This window comes from Choloepus didactylus, chromosome 18 (genome assembly GCF_015220235.1).
Source record: "Choloepus didactylus isolate mChoDid1 chromosome 18, mChoDid1.pri, whole genome shotgun sequence".
Lineage (NCBI taxonomy): Eukaryota > Metazoa > Chordata > Mammalia > Pilosa > Megalonychidae > Choloepus > Choloepus didactylus.
The window spans coordinates 20,362,943-20,387,615 of NC_051324.1; the positions used below are offsets into that span (position 1 = coordinate 20,362,943).

The 24,673-nt window shown below is 38.6% G+C and overlaps 1 protein-coding gene across 1 annotated transcript in view; it reads right to left on the reverse strand.

Moving 5' to 3' along the window:
- The window catches only part of PAFAH1B1 (platelet activating factor acetylhydrolase 1b regulatory subunit 1), a 115,905-nt gene extending 95,440 nt beyond the window's left edge, over positions 1 to 20,465 (reverse strand). The window contains exon 1 of the mRNA XM_037808219.1: positions 20,107 to 20,465. The gene's annotated coding sequence lies outside the window, so the exon portion shown is untranslated. The remainder of the gene's footprint in view (positions 1 to 20,106) is intronic.
- Between the last annotated feature and the right edge of the window lie 4,208 nt (positions 20,466 to 24,673).

Below are 24,673 nucleotides of genomic sequence, written 5' to 3' on the forward strand. Positions count from 1 at the left end.
CTATTCAAACTCTTGCCCCTTTAATTGGGTTGTTGTCTTTTTGTTATTGAACTGTGTTGTCTTTTTGTTATTGAGCTGTGTCCTTTGAGGCACAAAAATTTTTAATTCTGATGAAGTCCAATTTATTTTTTGTTGTTGGTGCTTATGTTTTTAGCGTGATATATAAGAATCCTCTGCCTAATACAAGGTCCTGAGGATCTTCCCCTACGTTTTTTTCTAAGAGTTTTATGGTTTTAGCTCTTATATTAAGTCACTGATCCATTTTGAGTTAATTTTTGTATATGGTGTGAGGTAGGGGTCCAAATTCATTCTTCTGCATGTAGATATCCAGTTCTCTGAGCACTATTTGTTGAAGAGACAATTGTTTCCCTAATGAGAATACTTGGCATTCTTGTCAAAAATCAACTGGCCACAGATACATAGATTCCACATTTTTTTTTTTCTTCAACTAAACTGTGGGGCAGCCCTCACAGCTATACGCATAAAAATGCAGGGATCACAAACTCATGTCTACAAAGAACAATGTAAATAATATTAAGTGAAGCAGGCAGGGTTGTAAATCTTCCCAACATGACCTACTGTGCCTTCATATTAATCATATTAAAATACTCTTCACTCCCCAAGAAATAGGTTCTCTTCTGCTTTTCTTGAACATTGATAGACAAGTATTTCTCCACTATGAACAACAATGCAAAGGCAATGAAAAACAACAACAGGGAGGGGCAGAAACTTATTTCACTGGAGATCTTATGCCCATCTAAAAAGGAGCAACTGCTACTCAGCTTGGGCCAACTGTTGTTATGGGAAAATATGGACCCCACTATTGCCAGAGATTCTATTTTTTTCCCAAGAAGAATCCAAATATAGAGATTTTATGTAAAACTAACTTTTAAATATTGACTCAAAAAAAAATTCTTTTAACTATACAAGGCCAAGAGAAATTTACAGGCTTTGGCCTGCAGGCTGCCAGTGTGGAACCCTTGCCTAGGTACTGAATGAATATAGGTTGTCTGAATAGTTGAAGAAACTGAAGAAAAGTGGAAAAGGTTTAGGAATTTGTGGTCTTAAAAAAAATGCAAACAATATCATCCATTCTGTTCACTCAATTCAAAGCACAGAAATTATTAAAGAAAAATATTTGCTCTAATTAACCCGAGGATGAATTCTGCAATCCAACAACAAACAAACAAAAAAACAAATTATATCATCTTATCTGCAGACTGGAACATTGTCTGTAGTAGTGAAAGTTTAAAACAACCTAAATGCCCACTTCTGTAGTTTAGCTATAAAGAAACTATAGTATAACCATATAAAAGAAATTACACAACACAACAGAATAAATTAGGTATACAGGTATTAACAACACATCTAAAAAAATTTTTATTAGGTAAAAAAACAAGCTGTAGAATAATACACAATATAGCATTCATTCATATTTTAACAAGTCACAAAGCATTATCATACATTGTTTATGGATACAAACATGAAGTAAAAGTATAAAGGGGGGAAACAAAAGTATATATGCAAACTTTAATATAGAGACTACCACTAGGGAGAAGGAAGGAAGCAAAGGGGACTGGAAAGAGGTACAAAAGAGACATCAACTGTAAGTGCAATACTGCTTTATTTCTTAAACAACAACAAAAACGACAAAATGTTAACATCTGTCCAATTCTGGTAATAGTTAATATGGGTATTTTGTTATATTACTATGGATACTTTCCCTTCATGCTTGACATATTCCATAATAAAAATAAATAACAAACTATAAATATGCAAAATAAATTTTAAAAGCAAAACAAAAGCACTTTTCTGATTGTGCATAGGTCTCATGGCAGGCCCAAACAGGTAACAAGCTGGATATGTAAATGAGAAAGCAGTGAAGGAATGAGTCCTACACTCTTGAGTGCTACTGAGTAGAACTTGGAGTCAAATAGTCAAGGTTCAAATACCAGCTTGACCACTTAGAAACTGTGTTCTCTTGGGCAAATTTTCAAACTTCCCAAACCTACCTGTTTGGGGCTAATACTACCACCTACCTCAAACAGTGTGGTGACATTTAATGATATAATCAATGTTAAGGGCTTGTACAGTGCATGTTCTTGTTTACCCTTCTACTTCCCTCACTACAGCTCAGGAACAGTAAAGAGACACAAAGACAAAATTTCACTTTGAAGATGATGATATGGCACAGTGCGCCTTCTGCACGCTTACATACCATGATAGGCAACACAACAGCGACCTTTCTTTCTTAGTGTCCAAAGATACAGAACAAATCAGTTTTACCATCACAGAAGGCAGAAAGTAAAGGTAGACTGCCCTATTATCATCTCATCTTCATCATCTTCACAATCACCACAATAATAATGACCAATGTTTGAGTACTTACTATGTGCTAGACACTGTTCTATTCTCTTTTGATACATCAGATAATACATTTTATATCAACTATAACAAAAGAAAAAGTAATTGGTATCATAATATTATGAATTTGGAGAAAAGAAAATTTCTTCCAGGTGGAAAACATTAGGGAAGGCTGCTTGGAAAAGGAGAGTTTGGTCTGCAGATACACAATATAGATAGGGCAGGGATATACATAGGAAAGAGGAGGGAGCGAGTGGTAAAAAGCGAAAGCAACATAAGGAACAAGAAGTACTTCATAAGGCTGAATCACAGGATACACGGCAGACAATGAGAGAAGAAAGGATGAAAAGGTGAGTCAGGGCATAAGAAAAGTTCTTGAATAACCATTTAGGATTAAACTGAAATCTAGTAAGCACCATGTTTCTGGCAATGTACACTACATTTGCATACACATAGCTCACTAAAGACAATAAAAAGCTAGTGATGGGTTTTTGACAAAAGAAAGTGACTTGAGAACTGTGGTTCAGGAAATTTATCTGGCTGTTTTATGGAATATTCTATATACTTTTCCTCCTCTTATTCTCTTCTATAGCTAATGACAGCCAGTTTCTCAAATCCACTCAAGTCACTGGAGCCAGAAATCTGGGTTGTCTTCTAAACTTCTCTCTCCCCACATTACTCATTCATAATTCTACCTCCTAAGCCTTTTTCCAGTCAACAACCTTTACTGTCACTGTCTTACTTCAAGCACTACCACTGTTTCATGAAAGTCTCCTAAACGACCTTCAAATTCAAATCCACATTCTTTACTGCCACCCATAAAATCTATCTAATATATAGATCTGATCAAAACACTCACCTTTCCTTGCAATTCTTTTATGAATTCGAAATCACCTACAAGCTTCAAATACACAAATTCTACCGATCTGGATCACATGTCCCTTTCCAGCTTCATATACCATACGTACCCTCCTACGATCCCCTCCAAAACTACTTATCAGCATACTATTAGTTTTTGAGCCTGTGTATGTTGATGCTCCCTCTACCTAAAAAGACCTTCTCTCATGTCCACTCCAATTATAAATTCTTCAAGATTCAGTTCAAATATCATCCTCTCTCAACTGTCTTTAGTTGGAGGCTTTAATGACCCCTCAAACAGCCTAAGTGTCAGATATCATACACCAGATGTGGAGCATTTGCAATGGGAATAATAGGATAGAAACATTCATTCATTTAAATATTACTGCAATATTTGTGCCAAGAGTACTCCCATATCTAGGGGTGCATCAGTGGGTGAATGGAGGGGAGAACTGTGATGTATACATGTGGCAGAGTACTGGGCAGCTGCAAGAAGGGGTGAAGTTGAGGGCAGTGCAGCTAGGTGAATGAACCTTGAGGACACTGTGTTGGGTGAGGCAGGCCAGAGACGAGGAGACAAATATCTAAGGCCTCACTAATATAAAATAATTATAAAAAGCAAGTGCTGGGAGTTGAATTCCAAAGCACACGTTATTGGGGGATGGAATGTAGGCAAAGATTGGGCAATCAACAATGCAGCAGTGCAGACTATTCAGTAAGGTTTATTGTGAGGGTTCCTGGATTGTAGGCTCTTGCAGCAGTCACATCTATTCCTGAGTTTTAAATGTTATTTAAGAAACGTTTGTTGGTACAAAATTTGTATTCTCAGCAGCACACTACCTAATTTAACCTGTATGGTCAGTTTATTGTAACAACATAATTACATGGAACTTGGAATAAGGAACGAGATCTTGTTATTCTGTGCAGGTTGATGTAATGCCCCAATACATCCCAGAGTATTTTGGGCATAAACTGGAAAAGTACTTGCAGGGTCCCTTTGAGGAACTGGGAAAGAATGTGGAAATGTTGAACTTCCCCCACCTGGGGAATTCCTGGTATTCTCGCAGGCATTGGAGGCTCCCAGTTTGATGGATCAGGCCCTTGATCTTGAGGCTTGCCCTTATGGGGCTTGTTCCTGCAAGAGAGAAGCTAGGCGTACTTGTGATTGTGCCTGGGAGTTACCCCCGGAGAACCTCTTTTGTTGCTCAGGTGTGCGCCCCCCCCCCCCGCCCTCTCTCAGCCAACTCTGCAAATGGACTCACACCCCTCATCCCAACATGAGGCATGACTCCCAGGGGTGTGGGTTTCCCTAACATGGGACACGACTCCCAGGGATGAGCCTGGCCCTGGCATCATGGGATTGAGAGTGCCTTCTTGACTGGAAGGGGGAAAAGAAATGAGGCACGATAGAATTTTGGTGGCTAAGACATTTTGTGTGGAGTTGACAGTTTGTTCTGGAGGTTGTTCTTAAGCACTGTATGGATATTCCTTTTTGGTTTCTGGTGTATTGGAGTGGCTGGAGGGAGATGCTTCAATCTGTTGGGCTGTGGTCCGGTGGACTTGATTCTTGGTGGTGGCTGTGTGGCTGTGAAGCTTTTCTCATGTGATTGCAGAGGTCTTGTGGCTGGCATTCCCTTTGTCCAGTGTATGGGTACATGGGTAATGAAATGGAGACAACAGAATGTATGGATGGTGGGAGGAGGGGTGGGATGTTTTGGGTGTTCCTTTTTAATTTTTGTTTTTTTCTTTGTTTTGGAGTAATAAAGGTATTCTGTTGTTGACTGTGGCATGAACGTACAGCTATGTGGTGGTGCTGAGGGCCAATGACTGTGAGCTTTGGATGGACTGTATGGCATGTGAATATACCTAAATGAAGCTACATTTAAAGAAAAAGAAAAAAAAAAGTTAGCACAGAATTACTGCATGATTCCACAATTCCACTCCTAAGTATATACCCCAAAGAATTGAAAACAGGTACTCAAACAAGTACATGTACACTCACAGCAGCACTATTCACAATAGCCAAAAAGTGGAAACAGCCCAAATGTCCAGCAACAGAATATTATTCAGCCAGCAAAGGAACAAAGTTGATACATGCCACAATATGGATGAAGCTTGAAAACATTATGTTAATCAGACACGAAAGGTCCCATATTATATGACTGCATTTATATGAAATTTCCAGAAGAGAGAAATCCACAGAAACAGAACACAGATTGGTGGTTGTCAGGGGCTGGAGGGAGGGGAGAAACTGCTTAATGGGTAAGGAGTTTTACTTTGGAATGATGGAAACATAGGTGGGATGGGTGGGGGGGTGATTTGGGTGTTCTTTTTTCCTTTAGTTTTTATTCTTATTCTGATTCTTTCTGGTGTAAGGAAAACGTTCAAAAACAGACTGGGGTGATGAATGCATAACTATATGATGGTACTGTGAAGAGTTGATTGTATACCATGGATGAATGTATGGTATGTGATTATATCTCAATAAAACTAAATTTAATTTAAAAAAAAAACTGAATGGCAAGAAAAAATATTTTTTAAAGTTGACAAATCTAAACATAAGGAACTAAGATGTATCCAAGGAATGAACATATATGATGAAATATTCTTGCTATCAAAGTTATTTATCACATATGAATAAGCAATGAAAAAAACTGGATATAATCAACAAATTTTGTTTTATCTTTAATGGTTGAGCTGTCACTTCAAAATCATTGTGCTATTATCTTCATAATCCTAAATCTAAACATAAAGATTAACATAAAAACAACAAATAAAATCATTGTTCAAGCTTTCTGGCTCTTCCAACTTGGACTAAATGATAATTTTCTCTATAATGGCATGTCTTTGAAGACAAATTATCTCCACCTACTGAGAAAAATAACAAGAGCCTGTAAACTTAGAAAGATTAAAAGTTACCCCAGGACTTTTCTATAAACCTAGTTCTCTAATTAAAAAAAAAAAGACAATAATTTTTTTAAACTATGCTAACTAAAAGAAACCAGACACAAAGTACAACATATTATATGATTCCATTATACTAAATGTAAATATAAATAAATTTATAGAGATGGAATTAGATTACTGGCTATGTAGGGCTGGGGAAACAGACATTGAGAAATGCCTGCTAAGAGGTACAGGGTTTTTCCTTTTGGAGTAATGAAAATGTTCTAAAATTGACTGTGGTGATGAATGCACAACTCTGTGATTATACTAAAAAGACATAAATTGTACACTTTGGAAAGACTGTACAGTATGTGAATATTTCTCAATAAAACTGCTTAAAAATCAGTAGAGTAATTTTTTTTAAATGAATAGGGAAGATAAAAATAGGAAGATATTTAATTGTTTCAACAAACTGATTTGGAGCTCAATAAAGTGTTGTAATTTATTTCTCAGACATAAGGTCTTCTCTCAGCACTTGGATTGATCTCATTTTTCAAATTCCAGATGAACTTTTCCATTTGAAAATGCTTTGATTCTTTAAACAGAATTTAGCATGCAACACAGATTCTAGCTGCTACATCAACAGCATAGATGACAACCAGGGTTGGAGCCAGAGGAAATGATGAGGGTTTGAGAGTTAAGATTATTACATTATAATAAAAATGAATTGATTTTACTTTCACACAACAGGGGATTTTTTTAGTTTAATTTTCAAAGATCTTTAGTTCTGTTCCTTTTGCTAATACCTGTACTCATTTCAGATGAATTGATCCCTATTGGGGGGGGGGTAGTTTTTACAAATGTTTTCTTCATACACATAGGTATGAAGCCTTCAGGTGAAAAATGATACTTACAAAACATGAAATACAGACAGATATGCTTTTGAAAAGATACATTCATAAAGGGCACTGGACAGCAATACCTTCCTCAACCTCCTTAGAATTTTCAGTATATTACATGAATCCCCTCAGGTCAAAGAACCTGGCACATTTTTATTTGTGTTATGTCCTTGTGAAATCATAAAGAATACAAGTCTTTATAGAATTCTTGCTCACAATGGAGAAAATTCATTTCCTCACTAATAATGGCCCTCCTAAAAGAAAATGCCCATGCCCTGGAATTTGTGATTAAGTCATATGGCAAAGGGGAATTAAGGCTTTGAATGAAATTAAGGTTGCTAGCCAGTTGAATTTGAGATGGTGAGATTATCCTGGATTATCCGAGTGGGCCCAATGTATTCACAAGGGTCCTTAAAAGTGAAAGACAGAAGCAGGAGTATCATATCAGAGAGATAAGGGGTGAGAAAGACTCGTCATTGCTGACTCTGAAGATGGAGTAATGGGGCTATGAGCCAAGGAATACAGGTGGTCTCTAGAAACGAGGAAAAGGCAAGAAAATGGACTCTCTCCTAGAGCCTCCAGAAGGAATGCAGTCCTGCCAACACCTTGATTTTAGCCCAGTGAAATCCGTCTCAGACTTCTAACCTCCATAACTGTAAGATAATAAATTTGTACTGTTTTAAGCCAAAAACAAAAAAAATAAAAAACCACACACAAAATAACACAACACAACTCTCTCAGGCCTTTAGTTCTCATTATTATGGAAGCATTATAATATAACCCCCAAAGCATCAAATTCACCAACACAGAGGGCATCTAAGATCCAAAGTACTTTAAAAGATACTTGCTCTAAAAATGACAGAAATAGTAACTTTATGTGGGAGCCAACCTGACTCTTTTTTCTTCCACTATAACCAATGACCTTGTCCTGCAAATTTACCTCCTCAATATTTGATGAATTATTTTCCTTCTGTCCATCCTCACCACTACATATCTCATTACCTTTGGAAGTTTGTGCACCTAGGTATCTAGGATTTAGAGTCTGTATTCTTAGCCACTGCACTAAGCAGCCTCCTTATTTCCTAAAGTCTATATGCTTTAACACAGCTTACAAGGTCCTCGATTAGTGTTTGGCCCCTGCCCACTTGACACTCAAGAAACACCGAGTCACTTATAATGCATGCCTGCTCCCTATCCCTTTTGTGACCTTCATGATTCTACTCCTGCTGTCTCTTCTGTCTGATCACTTTTTAGTACCTCAGCCCAGTTCCTATCACAGAGAACAATGAATACATTTTGATAAAGGAATGAATTTTTTTCATTGTTTCGTAAGATTAGTAAGTAATAATAAACAAAAATCTTCTACTGGCTAGGGATCTGAAAGACCAAAAGACCAAATGTTTAGAACTCAAGTCTCCAATACACTTAATGGTTATCCCATTAGAAAGGACACATGCACACACAAACAATACCCAAAAAAACTTCCCCAAGAGCAGGACGTCCGATTTCTGAGTGGAGACCTTCATATTGTGTGTGCCGAGAGAGCAAATTCAAAATGGGCGATAAGATTTTTGTTCAGAAGTGTGCCCTTGCCACACTGTGGAAAAGAGAGGCAAGCACAAGACTGGACCAAATCTGCATGACCTGTTTGGGCAGAAAACAGGTTAGGCCCCTGGATTCTCTTACAGATACCAAACGAGAACAAAGGCATCACTCGGGAAAAGGAGACACTTAATGGAGTATTTGAAGAATCCCAAGAAGTACATCCCTGAAATAAAAATTATCTTTGCTGGCATTAAGAAGAAGGCAGAAAGGGCAGACTTGATAGCTTATCTCAAAAAAGCTACTAATGAGTAATAGTTGGCCACTGTATCATCTACTATAAAACAGAGATGTCTTATGACTTTTTTACATGCACCATATTTAAATTGAGCTCATACACCAGTATTCGGAGCATGAATGGCTGATAGGATATTTTTGTTGGACAGTCCTGAGTTACAAGATTGGCTTATGGTTAAATGAATATGATCAAGCTTTTTGAATTCTGATAGTAATTCTAGTCTGGCAAGTGCTATCACTATTTCCCCCTTCTAAAGATGTAACTGGACTTGAGGCTAGGTTGAATTAGTAATGTTCAACTGTTCACAAAGATGGTGAATGCCAACTCACAACCTATAGGAGACTGGTTGTATATTCAGATTTATATAACTGTTTTTATGATATATTTAAATACTAGGGAAATCCCTTCACTGTCTCATAGAACAAAGCAAGACTCACCTGGGTTTCAAATGGTGTTCATAAGTCTCTTTAAAGTCAGGTGCTGAAAAGAAGGTAGCTGTGTCACTTTATCTTTTTGGTCTTAACTGTGTCAATCTAATTAAAATTCCCTATATCTGAAATGTTGCCTTTTAATTAACAGAAGGCATTCTGGTGTGGTTTATGTATAATACAAAATAAAGAATGCTGAACACTTAACAAAACAAAACAACTTCCCCCAAACTTGGTCCTCCCTATTTCTTATCCCTTCATAACACCCACATACACTCAATAGCCCAACCTAAAACAAAAAGAAACAAAAGCATTTAAATTTCTCACTTTCCCACTCCTCACCCCACCCCACCCCACCCCCACCCCATACTCCATATCTAACAGGTCACTAAATTTATTCATTCTGAATCTCTCTCAAACCCATTCTTCTCAACCTGTACTGCCACTTCATCTCCTCGTGGGTCTATCTGCTTCCACTCACCCCACTCTTTATGCATCTTCCACAGCACTGATGCCTTTCTAAAATACAAATCTTATGATGGCACTTCCCATAACTTAAAATATTTCACTGGCACTTCAAGGGTAAAAGGAGCATGGTTCTCAAAAACAATCAACTAGGGAGCTTACTGAAAATGCAGATTTCCCAGATGCAATCCCATGTAATAATCATTGCACAAGTCTAAGACGGGACCTGGGAACCTGCATTTTAACAGGTAATTCTGATGGTCCATGGACTACACTTTGAGAAACGCTGGTCTACAGGCCATGTCAGTAAAATGTACTCATTCACCCATCATTCCAGCCATACTGAACTACATGGACCTTCCCTAACCCACCAACTTGTACTTCAGAGAATGTGTACAAATTACGTTCTCTACCTGGGATATCCTCCCAACCCTAGACAATCTCTCAAGCTTTCTTCAAAAATGTTCAACCAATATCTTTAAAAAGACTGCCCTGAAAACTCAGGGCCCTCATATCACCAAGCACATACTCTGCTTACAGCAAGCACTGTTATGCTACCTTGCATGCTAACAGTGTTTATAAACACTGAGATATTTGAGAGCAGGGGCTGACAGCAACATTTAATCCCCAAGCTTGGTATATAATATAGCTAAATAAATGTTTGTTGAGTTGAAGCTTGATGAAATTTCAGAAAAGAAACAAAAATACATATGTTTTGGATAGTAAACGTAGAAACCCACAAAAGGATCTCTATGGAACTGTTAACAATGGAAGGGCAAGGTATAAAACAGAACTGCAATTCTCAAGAATTATCTTGCCCTCAAATTATAAATTTTACCTACTCTAGAATAAATATTATCTCTTTCAGGACATGGCTCTACAAGTTCTGTTTTTTAAATAAGAATCTATTCAGTCAAAATATTTTTTCTGCTGCAATACTTAAATGGGGGGGGGGGCGAACAAGGTGTATTCAAATATCAGCATAGAGCCGATGAATAAGATACCCTATCTGTTTTGCTTTTTAGATTACAGTAGTAGCCTTCTAAATAAGCCCCATGTTGGAGCTCTTCTAACTTTTTTACAGCCCACATAACATCAGTCTGGATAGCCAACAGTGTTATACAAGAGAAATTTCTACAGTGATATATAACATACTCAAATGTAGTTTCTCCAAAGACTTTCTCTGATCTTTGTTCTCCAAACTATTATATATATTAAAACATTTTATTTTTAAAAGTAAACTAGGAAAAACTGGGGGGTATTTAAATTAATATTATTTAAAATTCTAAAAAAAAATTTTCTGATAATTAAAATAAAGATGTAAATTGTTTTAATAAATGGGGGAGAAAAGATCTCCTTTATGGAAGAATTCCAAATATTACCCCTCCAGGACTGGAGCTTAACGCACCCCTCCAGGCTGGATTTAGTAACTTGTTTCCAAAGAATAAAGTAAGGAAACAGAAAAATAACTTTACAGTAGAGAAAACCGGCAAACATCACATTAGCCAAGTGGTAAAGGTTCACATCACCAGCACCCCCTGACATGTACATGTACCTCTTGATGTGATGTAATGAGATAGACACCTCACCTCTGTGAAAAACACTTAACCCCAGTCTAATCATAAAAAAAATCACACAGACCCAGTTTGGGGAACATTCTACGGAATAACTGACCAGTATTTCTCAAGACTGTCAAGGTTATAAAAAACAAGGAAAGAGCTAAGAGGGACACACTGAAGAATGCCCAGAGGCTGAGAGAAAAGTTGCAGATGAGAGACACTTTGAAGATGGCTGTTAGAAGCAGACTCTTGCTCCAAAGAAGCAAAGAGAGGACAAATGCCCCAAGAGCAAATGAGAGTGACATTTTGAAGAGGAGCTGCAGCCTAGAGAGAAACAATCCAAGAGAAAGCAATTTTGTAACCAGAACTTGGAGCAGATGCCAGCCACGTGCCTTCCCAGAGAACAGAGGTTTTCCAGACACCATTGGCCATCCTCCCATGAAGGTACCCAATTTTTGATGTGCTACCTTGGATATTTTATAGCCTTATGACAGTAACTGTGTAACCAACTAAACCCCCTTTATAAAATCTAGTCCATTTCTTCTGTTTTGCAATCTGGCAGCATTAGCAAACTAGAAGAGATTTTTGTACCAGAGAAGTGGGGTGCTTTTGCTGCTGAGTTTGCAAATACCAAACATGCTGGAAAGGCTTTTTAAATGGATAAGAGGCAGATTCTGGAAGAATTGTGAGGAGATTGATAGAAAAGGCCTAAAGTGCTTTGAAGAGACTGTTTGTGGAAATATGGACTCTAAAGATCCTTTTGATGAGGCCTTGAGGAGAAATGATGAATGTGTTGTTGCAAACTGGAAGGAAGGTGATCCGTGTTTTAAAGTGGCAGAGAATTTGGCAAAATCGTCTTGGTGTTGGATGGAAGGCAGAATTTGAAAGCAATGGCTGGGAATATTTCGCTGATGAGATCTCCAAGCAAAATATAAAAGAAGTAGCCTTGCTTCCACTTGCAGCTTATAGTAAAATGCGACAGGACAGAGATAAACTTAGAACTGAACAATTGGGTTCAAAGAAACCAGAAACTTATTGCTTGGAAAATTCCAGGCTTCCAAGGGGTGGAACCACAGAAGCTACAACCTAACATGAGGATTTATCCAAACATGGAACTCAGCTGCCATTAGAGTACAAGCCAAGATTGGAGAAGGAGTTAAGCAGAAAAGATTTGTGGAAAGTCCTATTTTCTGATGGCTTTGACCACTGTGCTCTTCATGTAAAGCCAACAGAATCTTTGTGAACCTTTTACAGACAGAGCCACTACAAGTTGGGACTGGAGGAGATAGACAAGAAACAAATTGAAGGAAAAATTTCTTCAAGGACAGAGCCATGGAGGTTGAGCCTGGAGTCAAGAGGACTCTCTGGGAGAGCACAATGGCCCACATGCATGGAAAGTGTGTTTACCCTGGAGTTCAATGCTGGGCCTTCCACCTCAATGTTCAGGAAAGGTGTTGCCACCTCAGGCCTCAAAGAGGGCAAAGAACATTCCCAGGGGACTCGGGGAGAGCCTGGCCTCCAGGCCAATGTTCTAAAGGAGTTGAGCATGAGTCCCAGAGATGGAAGAGAATCTGGGTGCTGCCCCAAGTTTTGAGGAGGGTGGGGCTGAGAAGGTTGTCTCCCCAGTATGTGGATATGTTGGAGCACTCACCCCAGTATTTGGAGAGGAAAGGGCTGCCTCAAAAGCCCTTGGAAATGTTAGCCTCCCAGTCTCTCTAATCCCAAGTATAAATGACTCTCAGACCCTGAAATCGAGTGAAATTTGTCCTGCAGGTTTTAGGAATTGCTTTGATTCCTAAAACCCTGTTTTCCTTTCAGTTTCTCCTTATGACAATGGAATGTTTACCCTATGACACTCCCTCCTTTGTATATTGGAACAGATAGATTGTTCTAAATTTCACAGCTACAAGCCAGAGGGAATTATGCCTTAGGACCAAACATGGCTGTAATTGATTTTGACAAGATCTTGTACTTAACTACTGTTACTGAAATGATTTAATTTTCTGTAATATTGTGATGGGATGAATGTGTTTTGTATATGAGAAGATCATGTTTATCTGTGGTCCAGGGTATGGAATGTACCAGTTTGTATATATCATGTCCCCCAGAAAAAGCCATGATCTTTGATGCAATCTTGTGTGGGCAGACATATTATTGGGGATTATGTTGGAATGTTTGGATTAGTTTGTTTCAATGGAAATGCACCCAACACAACTATGGGTGATGATTCTGAATGGATAGTTTCCATGGAGGTATGGTCCCAGCCACTCAGCATGTGTCTTGATTAGTTTAATGGAGCATTATATAAGCTCAGACAAAAGCAGTGAGCTTCCTACAACCAAGGGGAACACTCTGAAGAATGCCCAGGAGCTGAGATAGAAGCTGCAGTTGAGAGACACTTTGAAGACAGCTGTTGAAAGCAAACTTTTGCTCCTAAGAAGCTAAGAAAGGACAAATGCCCAAAGAGCAACCAAAAGTGACATTTTGAAAAGGAGCTGCAGTGTAGAGAGTAACATCCTAGGAGAAAGCCATTTTGAAACCAGAACTTTGAGTAGACACCAACCATGTGCCTTCCCAGCTAACAGTTTTCCAGAAACCATTGGCCATCCTCCAGTGAAGGTACCCGATTGCTGATGTGTTACCTTGGACATTTTATGGCATTGAGACTGTAACTGTGTAACCAAATAAACCCCCTTTATGAAAAAAAAACAAAAAAAAACAAAAAAAAAAAAAACAAGGAAAGACTGAGAAACTGTCCCAGACCTGAGGAGATGGGGGAGACATGACAATTAAACAAAATGTAGTGCCCTGGATTGGATCTGAAACAGAAAGAGGATCTTAAAAGAAAAACTGGTGAAATACAAAAAGTCTGGACTTCAGTTAACAATAATGTATCCAAGTTACTTTCTTAAGTTTTGACAAATGTACCAAGGAAATGTACGATATTAACAGCAAGAAAACTTAATGTAGGCTATATACTGCGAACTCTGTGCACGACATTCACACCTTTTCTGCAAACCTAAAATTATTCAAAAATAAAGTATATCTGGGGGGAAGGCAGGAAAAATTTAGGGTCATGTAAATTTAAAATATTAAAAATTTTGAACAAAATTTTTTGATTGTTAAAAATACAAATATAAACTGCACTTCGCAGTTTAAAAGTTTGGTGGCAATATGATTTTTACATTAAAAACATGAATTCTTCACTTTGACACTGATATATGTAGCCATCCTTGCTTACCAAGAATCCTTGAAGTCCTCACTGGTTTCAAATACACATAATGGATGCTTCAGGGGAAAAAATTTCCAATACTAGTTTTTAACACTTAAACATATGAAAAGATATATATTAATGGCTGCACAATTATACAGTTAAACTGCATGTTAAATTAATTCTCTTCCTAAAAAAAGTCTCCAATAATAAACATTTATTTAGAGATTTTATTATTCAATAGTCAAAATGACAGGTACCGTGATAATCATCCATTTTTAGGTAAGGAAACAGATGCTTGCAAAGGCACACAGCTAGTAAACTGTGGTACTGAGATCAGAATCCAAAATATTCTTTATTTTAGTCAACAGCTATTTTCTCTGATACAATGTTAAATGTGAAGACTTCCCCACCCTCAGAAAATAAACAAATAATAATAATAATCAATATAACTGACTCATTAACTTCACTTTCCCTTCCTTTGATAGTCAGCATATTTTTGAAAATAAAATATAGAAAGATGAACACAAAATATATGCCTTATGTATAATAATATGATAAAACATATCCTTCTATCTTCGCCACAGATTAAAAGAGGATTAATTTTATCAACAATGTGCAATCTCCATAAATATAAGACTTCCTATGATTTAAAAAATTACGTCCCTTAAAAGTTTCCCAGATTCTTAATTCCACTGTTATCAAAAGACAGTCTCAGAAAATTTCTTAATAGCCTCAGTTAACTGTCAATAATTCTTGTCAACATATACAGCCCCCAAAGCAAGAGAACCAAAATACATAGGTAATTTATCCATTTGGGTTAATTCACTTTTGTGGGCCTGACACAACTATGTCAGAAGTGTGACCCTATGTTCTTTGGGATAACATACAATCTCTGTACAGGACGTACAAAAGTGTAAGCACTCTTCCCTCCATCATCTTAATTCCTGAGAAATCACTGGAAGTTAACTATTATTAAAAAGAACTTTGGGATAGCCTATTTCCTTTCACATAACTCTTCATTTGATCAAATTCAATGAGTATGTGTTTACTACCTGTAAAGCAGAAATACACTTTCTGGGAATCCCTACTCAAATGCCTAAAACCACATGCACACAATATAATTAACAATACAATGCCATAAGTTAATTTTGCAGACTTAAATTATTCATGCAATAAATGCCACAAATTTTAAAAAAGAAATTAGCAAAGACAAAAATAGTTGAGTACCTCTGTCAAACAAAAAAGGAATGTTTGATCATGCAAGGCAATACTCAAATGGTTCAGTGGCTATAATATTAACCACATTCTAGCCACCTAACGTGACCTTAAGAAATTCCATGAAAGTCAATTCTCGAGCCATAAAAATACCAATCTACCTCAAAAAGTAGCTGACAAAACAAATGAAAATGAGTACCAAGTTCAATACATTTGCAAAGTTCTAAGGAAGTGTTTAATGACAATAACTTTAGAGGATATCTTTTCAGAAATATCCCAGGCAAATGCACAGATGAGTCCTAACTCAGTGAGTTAAATTTCAATCAAAAGCCACCACCTTTTAAAGAGAAAACAATAAATCAAAATAATAAGCAAGTATGATACCCACATCCAACAAGTGTAAAGCATTTCACAAATACCAATTTAAACCTCTAACTCCAGTACAAGGTTAAAAATTATATACATAGCAGAAATTAAAACTAAGGTTCAATTTAAATGATTAGCCAAAGTATCATACCAACCCAATAACAAAAGCTTTCCCAAAGAGCCTTCATGGCAGTTAACTATCAGCCTTACATAATAAAGTATCTTTCTTTCATCATGAAGTACAGATTTCTCAAAATGCTTGGCTTTAACCACTAGGATTCACTCTACAGCTAAGCATCTTGAAGAGACCAGAAATGAATTTCTTTTCAGAACTCATACTGCACACCATTAGTTTTATTTTAAGTAAAGCAACTTCATCAGTAAAAAACAATTACAGTTGTATTGTAGAAGACATAAGAACAGTGGCAAAGAATTTCCATTTCAAACTTACCTATTTCTGTCTTCCCAAAGCACATAAAAACAGGTTACCTATCATAATGAAATTCTTTTCTCAACAGGGAAAAAGGTATACTTAGAGGCAAGTAAAAAATCTCTCTTAGGACCACAAGCAGATATGGCCAGCTCAGTTTAAAGCCAATTCTTTGGCAGAAGACTGCATGACTCATTGCTTTAGAACTCAATGGAAAGAACAGGAAAACTGACTTCCATTGCCCTGAATTTCGCTTTGAGTTTGTTTTTAAGACATCTCCAACCTAACACTGACAACTTCTATAGCTTCTATGGTTTATTTATTAAGAGACAAGTTGTGAATATCCACATATAAACAAAAATTAAGGTCCATTATTTTTCCTGGATACCTCAAGTACAAGCCATAAGGAAGTCATTTATAAATATATATCACCTATTATTTAGTATGTAACTAAGCAGGAAACATTTACATTTACATTGTTTTTTTGTTTTTTTGTAGAATATAGACTACAAAACATGGATGTTTCAGGTAGAAAACCAAAAATCATGAGACACTGATTTTTTTCCTCCCAGAAGTTATCTCCAAATCTCTTTACACCAGATTTTTTATAGGAAAAAATATATATAAATCAGGTAACTCTACTAAAAAATGAATTCCATCCCAATCTCATAAAATGCTTGGTAAATATGAGATTATGAAGATTTAAAAAATTGGTCTCCAAATTAAGTGAAAGATTCTGCCACATGTATCAGAAACAAGCACATTCATTTAGAGCTAAAGCACTCTTACTTAAGCCAAGTTATCTTAAGCTCCTGATGAACTAATAATCTGAAAATCACCACTCTTAGTGCAGTTTTACAGCTAAAAATGGTAAGGATGGGGATATGTCAGACACATAATTATCATTCCTATCCTTACTCAATCTTCACCATATATGAGCCCTTCTACTTTCCAATCACATCAAAAATAACAAAAAATGTAAAAATATATCATACACTGACGCTCATAAAGGCTTATCAAAATCAACTGCCACACAAGCTTGAAATTCCTTTGAAGATATATGTTCACATGAACACCTGATATCAAAATGACCTATCCTCTCTTACGGTAGTACCTTACCATTAAAGCCCCTTTCAAGGGGCAACACAAGAGAAGAGATCTAAAGAGCCTATAGTACAAATTCTTATCCATTTTGATGTTCATTATTTAAAAATCATAAATAGATTTACTGTTTTAAGGCAAACTAAAACAAAACATCTGTAGCCTTCTTCAAATTTTTGCAGAATTACTATTACTATTTCTATCCAAATACTCTTGGCATTCATCAATTTACACATATTTGATTAAAACAATAAAAACATTAGCAAGGGTGTGTGTGTGTGTGTGTGTGTGTGTACACGTATGTACGTAGTCTCCAGACAATAAATGTCTGCTTTACAGCAGGGTCATCGCTTTTTATCAGAATCATTCCACCTTGCAAAAAAGGTGGAAACCAAAAATATGAGATTTTAAGACTTACTACCTAGAAATGTCTTTGTTCTGGCAACAATTAGTATTGAATAATCTTACAAAACATAAGCGAGAGGAAAATGCTATGAAAGGGCAATCTAGCATTTCACAGCTTCTGCTCCCCTACTCCACCCAGCCTCCACCGCTCAATGGCTGTTCACAGCATCCACAAACATTAGCCAATTTTTAAAAAAGGAGGTGGGGGGAGTTACAAACATAGGGTCTGCTCCATTAAAGTCAACATATGCAGAAATATTTTACGTGAAAATCAGGTTCCTTCCTATGATTTAAAAAATAAGTCTACCAGCTTTAAATTTGTTTTAGGAGATCCTCCCTTCTTAACAATCCCAACAATGATATTTATAACAGAACATGAAAGAATAAATCACCCTAAATGCAGATTACGCTTCTGCTTTAATATAAACTGCCATTTGCAACTGCCAATTATTTTGCAAAACTGTCCTAAAAGACGCCCATTATGGTCTAAAAGCTAGCTAATGCCTTAGAAGCATACCAGAATTTTTAAAATAAAGGTTAAGTATAAGTTTCTAATGTATGTCCAACACTATCACTACCTACATAACCAAGCAAGAAATTTTCCTGATAAGAGATTGGACCCTGCAGCAGTCAAGCCCTGCTGCAGCAAAAAATTTTTAAGCAAACACTAGTGGCAAAAGGGGAGGCATGACATTATTACTGGTTTGAAAGGCCCCAAGCACTGTCTCCACCCTAGCCTCAAAATGAAATTCACACAAACAACCCACCACACAACGAGAACAGAATAAACCAAAAATGGAAAATTTTTTGCTTAGCCTTTAAAATGTTATGAATCTCAAGGATTGTGTACTTAAAGCAGAGGTTGAAATAACAGTATCTTTATTCTGTCTCCGATGCTTCTTAAGGGAAGGGGGGGGGCTTGGCATGACACCGCCCATTGAGAACAAGACCACAAATCTGGTCCTTCTCTTTAAAAGCAAGATTTCTTAACCAAAGGAATGATATAAACTGGGTGCAAAACCCCCTACCCCAAAGAAAATTTCCTGCCTCCTCCAAAGGAGTTTCTTGCTAAGTCACTGAAGAAAGGCAAAGTAACAAATAAAGGGAAGGCACCTTGCTCTCTCCTACCTCAGATATTAAAAAGCTCTCTTCTCCACTCTTATGTTTAGGGAGGTACCTAACAGTTAAAATTTCCCTACCACCCCGAAGGCATTTTCTCACCTGGAAGGCTAAAGAAAGTAAATATATAAGTATTGCCTTTCTTAAAGGAATGGGAAGATTAAATCAGATGAAGGAGAACGGCTGAGGACCTCGAAGCCCAGTGTTACAACGTCAAAAGGCAACTCCCGTTTGAGGAGTCGGTGGCAAAAAAAATCCTGCCTGATTTGGTAGGTGGATGCTGCAGATTGTTCGGTGGATCAGGCCACTCCTCCTTAGTGGGGGTCAAGAATGGCCCACCGAGAAGTGGGGGACAGTAAGGGGACTGGCTATCCTCCTCAGGTCAACCCCATCCTAAGGACAGGTGGGGTGCGGAAGACTGGAAGGCCCTTGTGGGTGCCGAGGCGGCGCGGGGCTGAGCCCGGTCCCCGAGCCACCAACCGCGCGGGTGGGGGTGGGGGACTGCGGAGCTCGCCTTCCGCGACTGGAGAGGGAAGGAGGGCCGAACCCTTTCTCCAAGATCAGAAGGCGACCTGCTCCCCACGCCCTTCCTACCCAAGAATACTTTTCTTGCTAAGTCACCAGGGGAGGAGAGTGATCCCTTCTCCGGGAGAGCCGCGGGTGGAGTCGCGGCGGCCCCAGCACCCCCTGGACCCAGGCCGGGAAGAAGGGGAGTGAGGGCAGCGCCCTCCCCGGCCTGTCTCCCCCTCCTCCCGTGTCTCTCACTCAACGGCCGTCGCGGCCGCCATTTTGAGAGCGAGGAGAGAAGAAGAAGGAGGAGGCGGCGGCAGGGGGAGGGGAGAATGGGAGGGAGGGGACCGGCGCAGCCACATCGTCAGGCCGCTGGGCCCAGCCCGCAGCCGACCCAGCACGGTGGAAAAGACAGAGGGGAGGGCGCGCAGACCCTCGCCGCCTTACCGGAGCGCTGCACCGCCGCTTCCGCAGGGCCTCTTCCGTCCTTCACTCCCATCCACCGGCGGGGGGGGGGGGGAGGGAGAGGGAAGGGAGGAAGGAGGGAGGGAGGGAAGGAGGGAGGGGGAGGATGGCGCGCTGGGCCCGGTCCCGGGGAGGGGGAGGGGAGGGAAACAGGCGGGCTCCTCAGCCGTTCCGGGGCTCGAGCCCAAGCCCAGCGCTCGCGGTTTCTCTCGCTCGCGCCCAAGCGCTCCCCTCCTTCTCTTTCTCACTCCCTAGACCCCCGGGTCGCTGCTCGTTCGCTCGCTCACTCGCTATCTCGGCCACCCGACTCCGCCGCCGCCCCGCCGCTCCAGCTCCGTCTGTCACAGGAGCTGCCCCAACGCCCTGACGTCACCGCGCCGCCGCCGCCGCCGCCCCAGACCCGCCGGGAAGAGGGAAGGGAGGGGGCCGGGAGCCGAGGGAGTACTACGGCGCATGCGCAGGGCTCGAGCGGGGGCCGGGCCCTGAGCCATGCAGCTTTTCACTTGGCGGCTGGGAGGCCGCAACCGGTGCGACGGCGCACCGGGGGTCGCACGGACGTCCTTGCCCTGGAGGCACTCCTTCCCGCTCTCCTCACTCCTCTATAACCTTGGGAAAAGGTTCTCGGCTTCCATTTCCTGAATCGTCTTCTGACTTGTTCTGGCCCCTCACAAATTGGCTCTTGCTCACGTTCCCGCCCAGCTCTTACCAGCATCCGGCGCTCTCCCGGCTCTCCCCGACCACAGAGGGGACCGGTTGGAACTCGTAGATTCCCGGCCCCCAAGGACTTGGCAGAAAGCGGGAGTCCAAACCAGGCGGTAGCTCCTTCTGCTTTCTGTCTTCAGATCCATGTCCCAGTTGGTAAAAAAAAATAAGTGGGGATGAGGAGATTGGCTTGGCTTGGGGGAAAGAACTGATGAGGTTAAAAGGAAGATGGAATGCCATTTTTTATTACAGATTTTTAATTGGGAGAATTCGCTTTTAGACATGATTCAGCTATTCTTTTCCTTAGTACACCACATACATACACACACACACACACACACACACACACACACACACACACACACGCTAGCCTTGTAGGAATGCAGTTCCAGGTCTTTCTTTGGGCTTTATAATCAGTTTCCAGACTTTGAAATCTTTTGAAATCTTCTCGGGGGGTGGGGGTGCGCGCGCTAAATTATAGGGCGAAATATTGATAACAAAGAAGTCTTGGGAATTTGTAGTCAATTTACTCCACCTTTTGGAGTTCTGAATCGTTGAATATGGGATAGTCTTAATAAGAGGCATCTAGTGTGACTATCTCAATTTGTATTGTCCAAGAAAACTTAAAATGAAACGTAAGTTTAGACTTACGTTTCGTGATTTCTTTTCTTCCCTTTTTGTAGATAAAGATGTGCAGCTCCTACATTTATTAAAGGAAAAGTGAAACAACTTGAGTGTGAATAGCCTGGATCAAGTACTACCAGAAATGGGACACTGGGTAAACTACAATACCTCTCTTTGGTCTCGGTTTCTCTGTCTATAAAATAGACCTAATAAATAACTAACTTGAAAAGCTTTTGTGAGAATTACAGAGGAGATGCTGTATCTGTAAACTCTGCTTAATGGGGACTCATAAGTAACTCATGTTGTTACTATTGCTGTTGATACCAAAACAAGTTTCTTTTTATCAAGAAGGATTTAAGTCTCTATGCCTGGAGATGTTCAAGAGGAACATGGGCCAATGGTCTGGACTGTTTGGGTTCTCACCTTCGTGGAGGCAGGGAACTAAATCAAATGGTCTCTGGAAAGTCTTTTCCAGGTTCACAGTTGTGGAAGTTAGATAAGGTCAACAAGATGAGGCACTGAGGTTTGGTCTGTGCTCTTGCACCTAATGACAGTCAAAAAACATGCAATAAGCTAACAGCCCTTGTTTTAAGAATCCACCCACATTTCATTTTTACCTTTAAAAATATTTGTCTTACATCACACCGCTTGATATTTAATCAGTTGGATAAATCTGTTCTTTATTTTTTAAATTAATGCTCTAAAAGTCAGCAGAATTGACCAGAAAGAAATCAGAATGACATTGATAAGCACTGATTTAATACAAATAGGTAATACTAACCCCTATAAACCTTGAGCTCCAAACTTGTGCGGTTAAAATCTGTATTTTGTAAATATGCACTAAATTGAGATCAGATTTTATTTCTGTAACAATCTTTTAAAGAACAATAAACTCCCTTTAGGGGAAGGTATAAAATTTTTTTCCCTGGGTTGTGTAAAGCTGTGTTGGGTGCTTAATTTGATGTGGAGGGATGTGTTATGGTTCTATATACTTTATTTGCAGTTGCTGAAATGATAAATCCATCTTAATAAACACTTGTTTATTGAGAATGGAGAATTAGGATAGCTATGCTATCAAAATGCATAAAGACTAATCCAGAACCTACTATATCCTTCTAAGAAACATTTGATAATGGATATTTTAGATGATGTTTCTTGAAAAACATAAGTATAAACATCCACTTCACTTACCACAATCTAACTATCTCCCCATTCAATTTGAATTGCAAATCTTTATTTTTCCAACGGACATTTTCAGAATGGAAACATTTGTTTCAGTTGCTGCAGTAAAATTAGTGTTAGTTTGAACAATTCTGCAAATAGGCTGACTGAACAAACATTCCAAAAGGATTTCTGTTGCAGAGAGGACAAAAATGTCTTCTAAAAGTATGTCCCGAAAACTGAGACACCTCCTAATGGCAGTCATGAATGATGCTCAAGATAGAAATGTGTTTATAATCAGCACCATAGAAAGCAAGATGTTGCAGCTAAGATCCTCAGTGATAGGATAGAAGTGTAAGAGATATTTTCTCTTAATTCTACTATATAATCATGATGCTGTAAGTAAAAATGCTGTACCTCATTCTGACCAAAGCTAAAGAGATATAGACACAGGGTTATCAAACTTCAAGAGAAACAAGGAAGTATTAAAATTTAGGGGATCTGGATGATTGTATGATATGTGAATATATCTCAATAAAACTGAATTTTAAAAATAAAAAAATAAATAAAAATTTAGGGGATCTATTTCTTATGCAGGCATCGGAAATAAAGGCAAAGCAAGAAGAACTGGCAAAGCACATGACTTAAGGATCTGGCTTAAGAGGGGAGCTAGTATCCAGAAAATATAATTAATGATACCTAGGAGAAAAGTTTAACTTTGAATATCTCTGGATAAATATTTTAATCTGAACATTCACTCGAAGGATAACCATAAACTCTGTATAAAGGAGGCCTAGAAAGGGTGATTAACGTATGTTCATCATTTTGGGTAAAGTTTCTTACAGGGTCTGAATTTCTTGTGTGGGCAGTCTCTATTTGGGAATATATCATTTATGTAAATAGGACTGTTTGACTCCTGGCTGAAATGGACTTTGCATCACGGGTTTCATGTAAATGAGTCCCATATATAAAATGTGGGAATTTCTTAAGTGATTATTGGAAACCTTTCTACCCATTTTTTTCTCTTGTACTTGTAAGTCCTTATAGACCATCTTGATTCATCAGCTTATCAAGCCTAGTCAGTAATCATCACATGTGGTCATTTTAATTCAGACAGTTATTCTGAAGCACCTCTAAAATAAACTCTGAAAATTTAATAGCTTGAGAAAATAAAAGTATGTCCAGAGCAAAAATCTGTTTTCAATAAACACAAATGTTAAAATATTATTTTGAGAATTAAACCACCCTCTATGGTTTATAGTTAAGTGTACACTGTTGTATGTGCATATTGATAGCAAATTAACATGGTGAGAAGATAGCTCTCAGGCATATGAGTTGTGTGAATCAAAGTCCCATTTGAAGGAGAACCGTGACCCAATTGGCAAAAGACATTAAAAGAGAGTCACCCTAGAAGATTCTAACTAACTAACTTGTGTGCCTGCAATTCCACAAAGCACAGATATGTCAATGAGGGCAGGTCCAACTGGATCAGTCATTCTTCATCTCAGCACCGTGCCATCCTCATGTGTCATGAATATTGGGCAACTATAGAAACAATTATAAGACAATTAAAAGAACAAAACTCTCAACCTGGACATGGAAGGAATATTTAAAAGCAGCACTTTATAATCTGAAACATTTTTTTTAATATAGTAAAATAATTTTAAATTGTTGACATAAAGAAACATAACACAAAAGGATATAATAAAATTCATTGGTAATAGCACCACAGTAAAAGAAGCAAAGAGAAAAACATACTTTATTTCCCTTTAGGCCTGCTTTGTGCACCCAGTGGAGTAATAGATTAATTCTCACCTGGAGGACTCAAAAAAGATTTTACGAAAGAGGTGATTTAAAGCAGGACCTTAAAGAATGGATAAAATTTTAATTCATTCATTCAAAAATATTTATTGAGTGCCTACATGTGCCAGACCCTGTGCTGGGTGCTGAATAAACATAATGAACAAGACAGACAGAATCCTTGAGCTCATGGAGCTTATAGTTTGGTAGAGGAAACAGAAAAAAAGAACTGAAAGTGGTGAGACCTGTTATGAAAACAATA